Consider the following 13499-nt stretch of genomic DNA (forward strand, 5'->3'; position numbering starts at 1 on the left):
TAGCACCTCCTACAGTCCCTCCCCCTTAGGTGTGCTAGGGGAGGTCTAATTCATTTGCTGACTCCACCTTCTCTCAGACCAAGTTTCCTATCCCAGGATGTTTAGATAAATTGGGATTTCTCAGAAGATTTGCCTCTCCTTTCTTCCCAGACTCTCCCCAGGTCAGCTGGTACACTCCTCCAAGTTCAAGAAGAAAAACAAAAAACAACACAAAACGTGGAGGGCTAGGACAATCACGGACCTCAGACGGACTTCAGGGCATGGTGGATTCAAGAATGGGAAGTCCGTGATATTGCAGACTCAAGGTGTGTGAGTATCTGGAGCGTGGGCTATCAGGGTTTAGGGGACACAGGCCTGGGAACCATGCATCTGGTTAACAGTGGGTTTGGGAACACCGCAGTGCAACAAAGTTTTCAAGGATCGCTGTGGCTGGGCTGCCAGCCCTAGGGGGAGGGGTTCCATCTACAACTTCTGACCTCTATGTCAGAAAACCAAAATTCCACCTCTTGCAAGAATCTCCTCTGTCACTGTCTCACCAAATCGACATCCAGATACCTCCTGCCCTACAAGCCCCTGAAACAGCCCGATCCAGCAGGACTCTGACCCTACTCAGCCATTTCTTTGCGGGAGAGATTATGAGGTGGACTCACTTAAACGTCATATTGCCTCACCTCCCCACACCTCCTTTCACACAGAAATCAGCATCAATGATGTTAAGACTCACAGACAGACCGGCAATTCAAACTACTTCTTCTTCCACCATGAGGTCACTGGGCTCTTAGGATTCATGAAAAGTTCCTTTTTTTTGATCACAATTTTTGTACACTCTGGGAGTTTATTTTCCATTGATCTGAATGAAGCCAGGCTCTTCCTCTGCCTCCTGGCATCTTCAGTCCTGGGAGATCCTTAACACCTGCTGTTTGCTCTGCAGTTTCTGGAACAAACTTTCTTGTTCTAGAGCCCAGAAGGGTTTATTTTGTCCAGAAAAGTTTTCTTGGTTTTCAAGCCATGTTCCAGATGGCGCTCTGTCACCAGGAAGAACTGCTGGAGAGGAGTGTGGTCAGATCCAGACCCTCCCCAGGTCCTGGGCTAGCTCAGCCGAGCCCTTGCTGCCCAGCTTGGTCCTTTGGTCAGGTGGATGCATTCAGTAGCCATCAGGGAATCAGGATGCTGCTTTCCACCACCCTCTGTAGCTCTTTTCAACTCTCCACGCCCACAGTGGTGTTGAGGGTCTTGGCCAGGCTTGGTCCTTCCTTTGCCTCTGTGACCTGGCTGGGATAGGGCAGGGGAACAGAGGTTGTGTGCTTTGGTGCAGCCACCTTCCTTCTGGGCCACAGCCCCCAGGCACAGCCCCTTTTCCCTCCTCCTCCTCTTCAAAGACCCTCCCACTGTAGCTCCCAGCCTGGACCTTGGGCCCCTGAGGCAGCTCGTCCATCTTTTTTTTTGAGTTTAGAATTTCTTTATTTATTCATGATATTAGCCCTTAGAGATGTGGATCTCCAAATATTTCCTTCTATTCTGTAGATTGTCTTTTAACTGATGCTAAGGCCCTTTCATGCACAAAACTTTAAATTTGTCTATTTTTTTCATTTTTGCTTGTGCTTTGAGTATAAAGTCTAAGAAACCATTGCTTAACTCAAGGTCCTGAAGATGCTTCCCTGTTTTCTTCTAGGAGCTTTATAGGTTTTCCTTCTTCTTATATTTAGATCTTTAGTAGATTTTGAGTTAATATTTATGTAAAGTGTGATGTAGGAGTCACCTTTCATTCTTTGACATAGAAATATCCAGTTTTCCCAGAACAATTTGATGAAGAGACTATTCTCTCCCAATTGAATGGACTTGGCAGCCTTGCTAAAAAATTAATTGGCATAGATAGGAAGATTTATTTCTGAACTCTCAATTCTGTTCCATTGGTCTATGTTTCTGCCATTATGTCAGGACTGCACTGATGTGATAACTGTAGCTTTGTATTAAGTTTAAAATCAGGAAATATGAGTCCTCCAACTTCATTCTTTTTCAAGATGTTTTGGCTATTTGGGTCCTCTTATCCTTCCATATAAACTTGATTGGCTTTTCCATTTCTGCAAATAAGGCCATTGGAACTTTTATTGGGATTGTGTTGAAAGTGTAAATTGTTTTGGATAGAATTCTCATCTTAACAACATTTGGTCTTCCAGTCTGCTAATAGGGAATAAGCTTCCATTTATTTATGTCTTCTTTTGTTTCTTTCAATAATGTTTTGTAGATTTTTTTTGTATTTTGTAACCAATGATTTCATTATTGGTTAAATTCATTTATAGATATTTGATTCTTTTCCTTGTTATTATAAATGGAATTTTTTTCTTGATTTTCTCTTTAGATTGCTCCATACTAGTGTATAGAGACTACAGGTATTTTGTGTGTTGACCTTTTACCCTGCCACTTTGTTGAATTCATTTATTAGATCTATTGATTGTGTTGTAGATTTTCCAGTATTTTCTCTATATAGGATCATGTCATCTGCAAATAGGGAATTTTTTGCATTTTCCTTTATAATTTGGAGGCTTTTACTGCTTCTTCTTGCCTAATAGCTCCAGGTAGACCTTCCAGCACAATACTGAGTAAGAATGGTGGCAGTGGGTGTTTTAATTTCCCAATGAGCTGCTGATGCAAAGTACCAGAAACATGTTGACTTTTATTAAGGGTATTTATTTGGGGTTAAAGCTCACAGTTCCAAGGTGGTGAAAAGTCCAACTCAAGGCACTTTGCTGTCTCACCCAAGTCAGCTACTGTCAGTCCTGGTGCGTTGCCATGTGGAAGAGCAAGATGGCACCCATCTCTGCAGAGGTCACAGCCTTCCCCTACAGAATCTCCCATCTCCTGGAGCTCAGCTGTGAGCCACCAGGCCTCCTTCCAGGCCTCCTGTATCAGTCTCTGCTGTTCTGTTCTCTTCCCAAGTTCAGCTGTGCTCTCAGGCACCCAGCAGCTCCTCTCCTCCTGAGCTGCTCCCTGGTCCAGGCTATTGGGGCCTTTGTGCTTAGAGAAATCCTTGCTCTCCTGTTGCAGAATCAAATGCCTGCTCCCTTTATCCTCCATGTCTCCCTTTGTGTCTGACCCAGCAGGAGGGCAGAGACTCAACAGGAATCATGCCCCACTGACATAATCCAGTCAAATGGGTCTCATACCCATAGGAATTGGTTAGTTTAAAACATAATATTTCTCTTTTTGGTTTTCTTAAAATGATTTCAAACTCCCACAGAGGGCATCCCTGTCTTGTGCGTAATCTTAGGGGAAAGTTTTCTATCTTCTGACATTGAATTTGATGCTGGCTGTGGGTTTTTCATATTGTACCCTTAAGCATGTTGAAGAAGTTTCCTTCTGTTTCTAGTTCTGGGTGCTTTTATTAAGAAGGGATGCTGGATTTTTTTCACATGTCTTTTCTGCATTATTTGTGATGATAATTGTTCTATTAATGTGATAAAATTCATTCATCAATTGATTCTTATTTTGTTTTTTTTTAAAGATTTATTTATTTATTTAATTCCCCCCTCCCCCGGTTGTCTGTTCTCTGTGTCTATTTGCTGCGTCTTGTTTCTTTGTCCGCTTCTGTTGTCGTCAGCAGCACAGGAAGTGTGGGTGGCGCCATTCCTGGGCAGGCTGCACTTTTTTCGCTCTGGGCGGCTCTCCTTACTGGCACACTCCTTGCGCGTGGGGCTCCCCTACACGGGGGACACCCCTACGTGGCACGGCACTCCTTGCGCGCATCAGCACTGCGCATGGGCCAGCTCCATACGGGTCAAGGAGGCCCGGGGTTTGAACCGCGGACCTCCCATGTGGTAGACGGATGCCCTAACCACTGGGCCAAGTCCGTTTCCCTGATTCTTATTTTGAACCAACCTTGTACAGCAAGTAACATTAGGTGGTAACTCAGAATTCCAGAAAGAACAATTAACAGAAATTGTATACAGATAGATAGATAGATGTACACACACACAAACACACTTCCTGTCCATTTGAAAGGCTTTCTTTAAAATGACATGTAATTCAGTACTGAAAACAATGACTTCTGTTTTTTTTTAAAGATTTATTTATTTATTTATATATCTCCCCCTCCCCCCCCGGTTGTCTGTTCTCTGTGTCTATTTGCTGTGTCTTCTTTGTCTGCCTCTGTTGTTGTCAGCGGCACAGGAATCTGTGTTTCTTTTGGTTGCTTCATCTTGTTGTGTCAGCTCTCCATGTGGGCAGCACCATTCCTGGGCAGGTTGCACTTTTTTTTGCACTGGGCGGCTTTCCTTATGGGGTGCACTCCTTGCGCGTGGGGCTCCCCTACTTGGGGGACACCCCTGCGTGGCAGGGCACTCCTTGTGTGCATCAGCACTGCACATGGCCCAGCGCCACATGGGTCAAGGAGGCCCAGGGGTTTGAAACATGGACCTCCCATGTGGTAGGCAGACTCCCTATCCATTGGGCCAAGTCTGCTTCCCAAGTTGCAGATATTAAACCACCTTTGCATTCCCAGCTAGGCCAATAAGACATGATCTATAATACTCTTTATGTATTTTTGCATTTGATTTGCTCACATTTTGTATGGATTTTGAAGTCCAGGATCATGAGGGGTAATGTTGTGTTCTTCTCTTTCCTTGTGATGTCTTTGTCTGGTTTTGAATGAGGGTAATGCTGGACATGTACATGAATTGGTAATTGTTCCTCCTTTAATATGTAAGAGGGTTTGGATAGAATTGATACTACTTCTCCATTATGTGTTTGATATAATTCATTAATGAGACCCCTGGACCTGGAGTTTTTTCTATGGGAAGGTTTCAAATTACTAATTTAATTTCTACAATTGATAAAGTCATGAACAGAATTTTCTGTTTCTTTTTTCTGATTTGTGTTTTTCAAGAAAACTGTTCATTTCATCTAGATTGAGAAATTTATTGGCATGTTCCCTTGTCCTTTTACTTTCTAAAGAGTCTGTATAGATAGTCTTTCTTTTATTCCTGCTATTGGTAATTTACGTCTTTTTTATCTCATCAGTCTAGCCACAGGTTTATAAAGTGTTGTATTGGTATTTCCCCTTCAAACAAGCATCTAGTTTCATTGTTTTTCTCTATTTTCTGTTGTATTGACTTTTGGTCTTATCTTTATTATTTCCCTCCTACTACTTGCTTTGGACAACCATAGAACACACCTCTTTTTTCATCCTCAATCCAGCCTACCATAAATCCTCGTTGTATCTGTTTTCCATTGCCTGAAAATTGTTGTTTTTTTAATATTTATTTGAATTTGATATTGTTTAGGGCAGGTTGTTGTTTCTACATCACGATCCAAAGCATAATTCCCAACTGAGTTTCTAATTCAATTTCTTATATATTTAATTTCTGATAAGTATATTTGGTTCTTTCACAAAACAGCTAGATAAGTTTTAGTTCCCCATGTTCTGCAGGAATTTTCGAGCTCAGCATTTTCTTTACACAAAATAATTTGGGTTATGTTATATTGTACATCTCATAATTCCAATATTGAAGTTTTATGAGGCTCTCTTTATGAACTACTCTTTCTGATTCTTGATCATGTTGACTTTTACCTATTTCATTTATGTATTTCTTGCTATGAGCTGCACTTCTTCTTGTGAATCATGTAAAATCTTTGACACATAGGTTAAACATGGAATTCTCTAGAGGGTTTTCTTTCATTCTTGCAGTTTTCAGATTACCATCAACCTAAGATATTATACACTAAATCCGTGGCTTGAAGTTATTTTGTTCCACAGGGGAGGCACATTTGGACAACAAAACACAGGAGGGCTGGCTGGTGGTTACAATTCCTCAGAAACAGTTGCTTTCTCCTTCCCACCACTCAGCCCCCACCCTTGGCTAAAAGGCACATTTCCTCAGAACACTCTCCTTTGGGGGATGAGAGAGATTTCTTTTGTTCCTCCCTTACTCTGAGGCTATGAACCTTTGGCTTCCTAGATTTACAGAGTGGTGGACTGTTGCCGCCTTTCTCCACCCCTCCTCCCCTTCCAGCTCCCGCCGTCCTTCCCGCCAGTCCTGCCCATATTGCCAACCCACAATCTGCCCTCTTCCCCAGTAACTGCTTACCTCAGGTCTATCCATCAGCTTCAGCCTGTCCACAGCCGCCCCTTAGCCAACCCTCCCTTCATCACGCCCCTCCCTCTACCCAACCCTATATAGCTAAGTGTACTTCCGTAATAAAGCAGACCTGTTCTTGCGCTCAAGCGGTCTCCGTGGTTTTTCCCCAACTGCACGTCCCCCACGCCTGGAGAACCGGTGCTCCCTCTCAGGGCACCCCCCGCTGGCTGATCGGCAGGAGCAAGCCCCCCCGACTCTTGGGCCTGAGCGAGGAGGAGACCCTCACGCTCAGCTACAGTGGACTGACTCATATTTCACTCCCCACAAGAACAAGGTTTGGTATCAGCTCCTGTCTACTTCAGTGTGTGAGCCCAAGAATTAAAGATATGATTTTCAAATTTGACACATGATCATGGGATGAATGCAGTTTCTCTCTAGATACCTTTCCTTATGGATATTTTAGCCTAAATGACTATTCTCTTCTTCTTTACTACAAATTAGATTCTTTTATATTTTACTTATTGTTTTTATTTCTCTTCGGTAGAAAGAAAGCCTTAAATGTGCATCTAACATATTACTGAAAATGGAATCTCCTTAGCTACTCCTTAAATCCTGCCTGGTATTGGACACCAGGGCAGGTGCTGGAACACGGTCCATCTCCACCAACGCTCCTCAGGGTGGTCAGGGGCTAGTGCTGCTCTGTGAATCCTTTATGAGCCACAGTGAGATACAGATGGGAACCGATACTGAGAGCAACAAGTGAACCTCTACCTTATCATGTCCCGGACTGGAGACACACAAGCAACGGAGGAGTGTTTACATCATGTCCTTGGGCCTGCTAAAAAGTGTGTTGACCAGCTGCTCATGACCAACTTGGAGTAGCAAAGTGTCTAAACCTGAGGGGTGTATTAAACTCTTACGGGGGTTGCATAAAAACTATAATGGTTATGGATCCTCTCCACAGAAATATGTGCATGGGCAAGGAAATATAAAAGTTATATGAGGGAAGTGGACTTGGCCCAGTGGATAGGGCGTCCATCTATCACATGGGAGGTCCGTGGTTCAAACCCCAGGCCTCCTTGACTCGTGTGGAGCTGGCCCATGCACAGTGCTGATGCGCGCAAGGAGTGCCCTGCCATGCTGGGGTGTCCCCCGCGTAGGGGAGCCCCACGCACAAGGAGAGTGCCCCGTAAGGAGAGCTGCCCAGCGTGAAAGAAAGTTCAGCCTGCCCAGGAATGGTGCCACACACACAGAGAGCTGACACAACAAGATGACACAACAAAAAGAAACACAGATTCCCTTGCCGCTGACAACAACAGAAGCAGACAAATAAAATAAAAGTTACATGAAATGCCAGTGCATATGTGATCCTCTGAAGTCTTAGAAATATGGTAAAAAGACAGGGAGAGATGTTTTCAGAAATCACTTATCCATCCAGCAATGCCCCTCTACTTATTTTTGAGGATAAACTGACAGAGACAAAAGGTGAAACCGTAACAGACTATAAGGGAATGAGTTGAAAGATGTCATTTATTAGTCACTCAATTACCCAGTGAAACCTGAGTGCCTTCAGTGTACCAAATATAGTTCCAGGCTGATCCCAGCTCCAGGAATCGACATCTATCCTCACTTTCCATCCTCCATACCCATCCTGCAGCACCTGGACCTCTTCCCATATCAGAGAATTCCACACTTAAGGAGCCTTGGTGGAGGCAGAGCCACCACCCGCCATGAAGAGGGAAGCTCACCATCCCAACATGCTTGAGCTGGACACAGAGGAGCCTTGGTCTCCCCTGTCAGATGACCACAGCAGAGTGGCTCAGGGCATGCTGACTCAGTGACACTGGCACTGTGCAGAGTTCAGCAGGCAGAGGTGAGTAAGTGGCACGGGGTTACCCAGGCAGGAGCAGCAGGTCTTACCTGAGGGTTCCATGTCCAGCATCAGGCCAGTGGGTGGCCAAGCCCCTTGCCCAGCAGCAGCGGCCTTGGTTCCCACAGAGGACCCAACCTAGGGTGGGTCATGGATTCTGATCCTGGCTGTGTGGCCTCAGGTTCCTGGTGCTATGGATTTCCCCAAATAAAATGAGCCCCAGGATCACATTTATGGATTCCTTATGTTGAAATTAGATCCATTGTTTGCACCAAGAAGTGAGCATGAGATCCATTAAGATACAGAGACACATAGCAAGAATTCAGAGATTTAATTTATGGGGAATTTTGAACCACTTTATAAATCCCCTCTTGGCTATACTGCATCTTAGAGAAAGCACATCCAATTCCCAACATTACTCTCATAACTGATGATAGATTTCCTTCTCTTCTTTTCCAGAAAGGACTTTTTTATGGTTTAAGCGCCTCATGGGGCACTACACTCATCACTGGCAGAACAAGCTTCACCATCCAGCTGAGCCAGGATGGCCTGAGGGGCTTGTGATGAAGCACTTAGGCTTCTCCACAGACCCCCGTCTCAGGACATGGGGCAAGAGCCCAGAAGGCACACATTCCACCACCCCAGGGGAGCTGGAGCACAGACACATGGCCTTCCTGGTCTGGGTTCTTGGACCTGAAATCCAGCAGCTCAGCACCCCCTTGTTATGAACACAGAACCTCGTGCTCCACCCAGACCTTCTGGATCTTTATGGGATGTCCAGTAGGTTCCTGTGCACAGAGAAGTTTGGGGCTCCCTGGTCTACATGCCTTCCAGACATGGTGCCAGAGCTGTGCGGTCCCTCAGGTGTGGTCCGTGGATCGCTGAGCTCTGGGAGGCCCAGGGGCCAGCCCGTGTTCCTCTCCTTTCTGTAGCTAGTCACACTCTTGGTGACCTCATTCTCTCCTTAAGTTCAAAATACTACCTTTATGGCCTCACCCCCAAATCTGTCTCCAGTCCAGACACTTCTCATCTCACTGGGATCATATATCCAATGGCAACTGACAACTTCACTTACTTTTCTGATGGACATCTCAGATTCAAGTTTTCCTAAACAGAATGCCTGAAATGACCCTTCAAGTATCCTCCTTCCATAATGTTACCCCTCCGCTGACAGCTCTACCTTTCAATTTGTGATTCCTTCTTTCCTTTTTATAGATGAACTTTCTTGTGTCCTCCTGATGCTTATTCTTTCACAGTCCAAATTTAATCCACTAGGAATCCCTATAATATTTATAAATACACTTCTACTTCCCACTATTTTCCCTGATCCTATCCAGGCAGATCAACTCACATCTCTAGTTGGAAAATGGCATTGATTTCATCCCCCTTTCCCTACTCCCTCCCTTGCCCCTCATCTCTCAATGCTATTCTCAGCACAGCAGCCCAAATCATTTAGGTGAAATCATAACATGGGTCTCCTTTTCAAAATGTCTTTTAAGGCCCATCTCAATCAGAAAAATTACATCTTCCAACATCCACAAAGCCCCCAAGATCTGGCCGACTTCTGTCCATCTCCATGACGCTGCTGCAGCCACTCTGGCGTCCTGCTCTTCTTAGAACCCCAGGCCACCCCTGCCCACTGTGACACACTGCTGGGTTCCCAGACATCCTCATGGACATACCCCTCATGACCTTCAAGGTTTCCTCAAAGGTCACAGCTACAGTGAGATCCACACTGACCCCCCGAGTTCACACTGCAACTTCCCTTGCACTGAGGCCAGATTTTTAGCTGTTTTTAGTTCACAAATGTCTCCCAGAAGCTAAGAAGGAGTGTCCTATACAGTCCTCCACAAATACCAGGTGCAGGAGTGGTCAGTGAGGACCCTCCCCCCCAGTGCCTTTCCTAACAGAGCTGTGGTCTCCTGGCAGCGATGGCACAACCTCCACTCACTTGACACTGAGACCACCAGGACTGTCCTCAGAAGTGCTGCTCTCCCCGCCTCCCCTCCACCTGCCCTGTGACTACAGCACAGTTTCAACTCCCTCCAAGAAAGAGCAATCCAAGCTAAGACCCCACTGCCCACCTGTGGATCTACTCTAGGGTCTGCTCTACAGATCTATGGGCTTGGGCTGCAGCCAGCATTGGGGCCAGTGGAGCTGGGTAAGGGCAGAGAGGGAGAGCAGGCAGCAGAGAAGGACCAAACCACCAAGAGGTAAAGTCAAAACGTCGATCCTCCTCAGTGTGAAGCCCACACGGACAGAGCACTGACTGGACACAGGTCTGTCCACCATTGGCTCCTCACAGCAGCTCTCAGCACAGCAGACACATGGGTTCTGGAAGATTCTCAGGACAATTTATTTTCTCTCTCTCATTTAAGAATCTTCCTCTCCCTCAATGGATTCATCAATTCCTTCTAGTATCAAGAGTTTGAAAAAGCAAAATCATACCAGGTTCACATTTTCAAGGGAAGCAGGAGGGGGCAGCTCAGCACACCATGAAGTAAGACAGAGCTGCGGACACTCCACACCCAACTCTCCTGAGCAGAACAGGGCAGGGATCACAGGTCAGTGTGGGGGATGTGAGGGGCAGGGGGCAAGCTACCTCCCCATCCTCCAGTATACAGCAGGAATGCAGACACAGGATGCCAGCTGAGGAAGAAAAATCTTTACATCCCAAAGGAAGGGGGTCTTGAAGTCACACGAGGGGCGTGAACAGCTCTGGAATCTCTCCGTCCCCCACGAGGCAGCTTTGTCACGCTACAGAAGAAAACAATCAAGAGCACCTTCAGGTCGTCTCTGTAAATGCTGACGTCATGACCAGCCCTCCACAGTCCTCATGTCTATGTCCAAGGAATCCCCAGCACCCAGGTGTGTCCTCTTGGCCCAACCCCTCTCCCCTTTCAGGCCCTCTCCAGGGTCTCACCTTTAGAAGCCTCGAGAGACACAGAGCCCTGGGCACTGTCACTGGCTGGAGAGGAACAAACACAGGGTCTGGTCAGAGCCACAGGGAGATGTGAGTCAAGGAGTGATGGGGTGAGCTGCCCCATGGGCTCCGTCTACACTCCCCAAAGCCTCAGGTCAGCCTTGACCCTCCACACTACCTCCCCGTCCGTCCCCCACTTACAAGCAGCCTGAGTGTAGCTTCCTCCTTTTCCACCTGTGGAAAAACAACTGGTGAGAGCAGGACATGAGGTCCTGAGAACTAGTCCTAGATCCAGGGAAGTTTCCAGAACTGTGACTGCAAACCTGGGGCAGGATCAGGAAACACGAGGTAGGAGATGTCTGGGGCTGAACCCTCTGCCCTCCTGGAGATCTGTCCTCAGCAGCCCCTTCCCTCTGACTGCTGGGAACAGGGGCCTCCATGTCATCACTGGGGACATTGTCCTACTTCTCTCACAGGTTTATAAAGTAAGTGTAGTAACAGGCCCAGACTGGATGGCACGTGTGTGAGGAGGGGCTTCACGGCACCAGGAAGGGGCAGGGCACATGGCTACCCGGGCTGGAAAACCCCCCTGGACAAGAAACCTCAGACCCGCCCCTTCCCTACCTGAGCTCTTCCTCCTCCAGATCAGAACTGCAGCCACCACGGACACTCCAAGGATGACCAGGGCAGCCACCATTCCCACCATGAGGATGGGGGGCTGGGAAGGCCGCTCTGAGAAGGGGGGAAGGTCAGGGGCCCTGACCCCAGGCTCAGCCCTGACCCTCTGGAGGAGCTCAGAAGGGCTCCTGCTTCCCTAGAAGAGGCCCCCACCTCGTCCCACTTACCCCATCTCAGGGTGAGGGGCTCAGGCAGTCCCTGGTGCTGCACATGGCAGGTGTATCTCTCTTCCTCCCCAGAAGGCACCACCACAGCCGCCCACTTCTGGAAGGTTCCGTCCCCTGCAGGCCTGGTCTCCACAAACTCCATGTCCTGGGTCTGGTCCTCCCCGTCCCGCTGCCAGGTCAGCGTGATCTCCGCGGGGTAGAAGCCCAGGGCCCAGCACCTTAGGGTGACCCCACGGTCAGAGAAGGGGTGGAGGGTCATGTGTGTTTTTGGGGGGTCTGCAGGAAGGTCAGAAACTTAAGGACTTTCCATTTCTCTCCTGGACTTTCTAGCAGCGCTCACGGGCCCTCCAGGAATGGACAGGACATTTGGGGTTGCGGGGCCCCGCCCCCCATGCCTGTGCGCAGCAGCGTCTCCATCCCCCTCTCCAGGTGTCTCTGCAGCCACTCCACGCAGGTGCCCTCCAGGTAGGCTCTGTAGCGCTCTGCATAGCCGGCCGCCTCCCACTTGCGCCGGGTGATCTGCGCCGCCGTGTCCGCCGCCGTCCAGGAGCGCAGGTCCTCGTTGGCGATGTAGTCGGCGCCGTAGTAGGCAAATTGAAGGTACCCGCGGAGGAGACGCCCGTCGGGGCCCACGTCGCAGCCAGACATCACCTGGAGGGTGTGAGACCCTGGCCCCGCCCCCATGGTCAGCCCTGCCCACCAGGTCCCGCCCACCACGGGCCACCACCGTTGGCTCCTTCCCGTATTTTCCTCCGTCCACCTGCTCACTCCACCCCCGGCGCTGACTCCTCGGTCCGGTCTGGTCTAAACTGAAAACGAAACAGAGAAGTCCCTCCCGGGTGGGGGTCCCGGGTCCCGCGGCCTCGGGGTGCAGTGGGGACCCGAGACTCGGGGCGACCCCGGCCGGTTCTGGGGATCCCGGTCGTGCGCGGACCCCCGGGCCCCGCGTGGCTCACCGGCCTCGCTCTGGTTGTAGTAGCCGCGCAGGGTCCGCAGGTTCACCCTGGAGGTCTGCGCTTGGTGCTTGGCCCTCCGCGTCTGCTCCCCCCAGTACTCGGGCCCCTCCTGCTCCACCCACGGCGCCCGCGGCTCCAACCTCGGACTCGCCGCGTCGCTGTCGAACCGCACGAACTGCGTGTCGTCCACGTAGCCAGGGAGACGTAGTGGGTGTCCCCGCGCTCGGGCCAGGACGGCGGTTCGAAAATACCTCACGGAGTGGTATCTTCGGGGGCAGAAGAGGGACGGCCGTCAGCGTGGGGGGGACGCGGCTTCCGGGCTCCTTCCCCTCTGAGGTCCCCTCGCCCACCTCCTGGGCAGCGCCCCCCGACCCCGCACTCACCCGCCCGGGTCTGGGTCAGGGCCAGGGCCCCCGAGAGCCAGCAGGAGGAGGGCCCCCGGCGCCATGGCCGCATCCCCGGGTCTGGAGGAACCTGAGTCCGGGCGGGTCGGGGCGGGGCTCTGGATGGGCCGCGGGGCCGGCGATTGGCTTCTCCAGAACCGGGCCCGCAGTGGGAGGGAGCCCTGGGCGCGCGTCACGAGGGTCGGGGCTGAAGGACCTGACTCGGGCGGGAGAAGTGAAACTGCGGGGACCAGGAACCTCCAGCACAACCTCCCCGCCCCACACGCCAGCCTCGGGCGAGACTCTGGGAGCTGAGACCCGGGTCCTGTACTAGCTCCGACCCCCTCCCCTGCACCGAGCACTCTGTCACCGCTTGTCAGTGAGGCCTGGTCCTGACTCTTCATTGCTTATAAATTAGTGAGGACCCCAAAGAGATTTTATGTGCCTT

The 13499-nt window shown here is 49.5% G+C and overlaps 1 pseudogene; it reads right to left on the reverse strand.

Moving 5' to 3' along the window:
• Positions 1-10276: 10276 nt before the first annotated feature.
• Positions 10277-13116, reverse strand: LOC101447885 (HLA class I histocompatibility antigen, A alpha chain-like; annotated as a pseudogene).
• Between the last annotated feature and the right edge of the window lie 383 nt (positions 13117-13499).

Source organism: Dasypus novemcinctus, chromosome 22 (assembly GCF_030445035.2).
Source record: "Dasypus novemcinctus isolate mDasNov1 chromosome 22, mDasNov1.1.hap2, whole genome shotgun sequence".
In the NCBI taxonomy this organism is placed as follows: domain Eukaryota; kingdom Metazoa; phylum Chordata; class Mammalia; order Cingulata; family Dasypodidae; genus Dasypus; species Dasypus novemcinctus.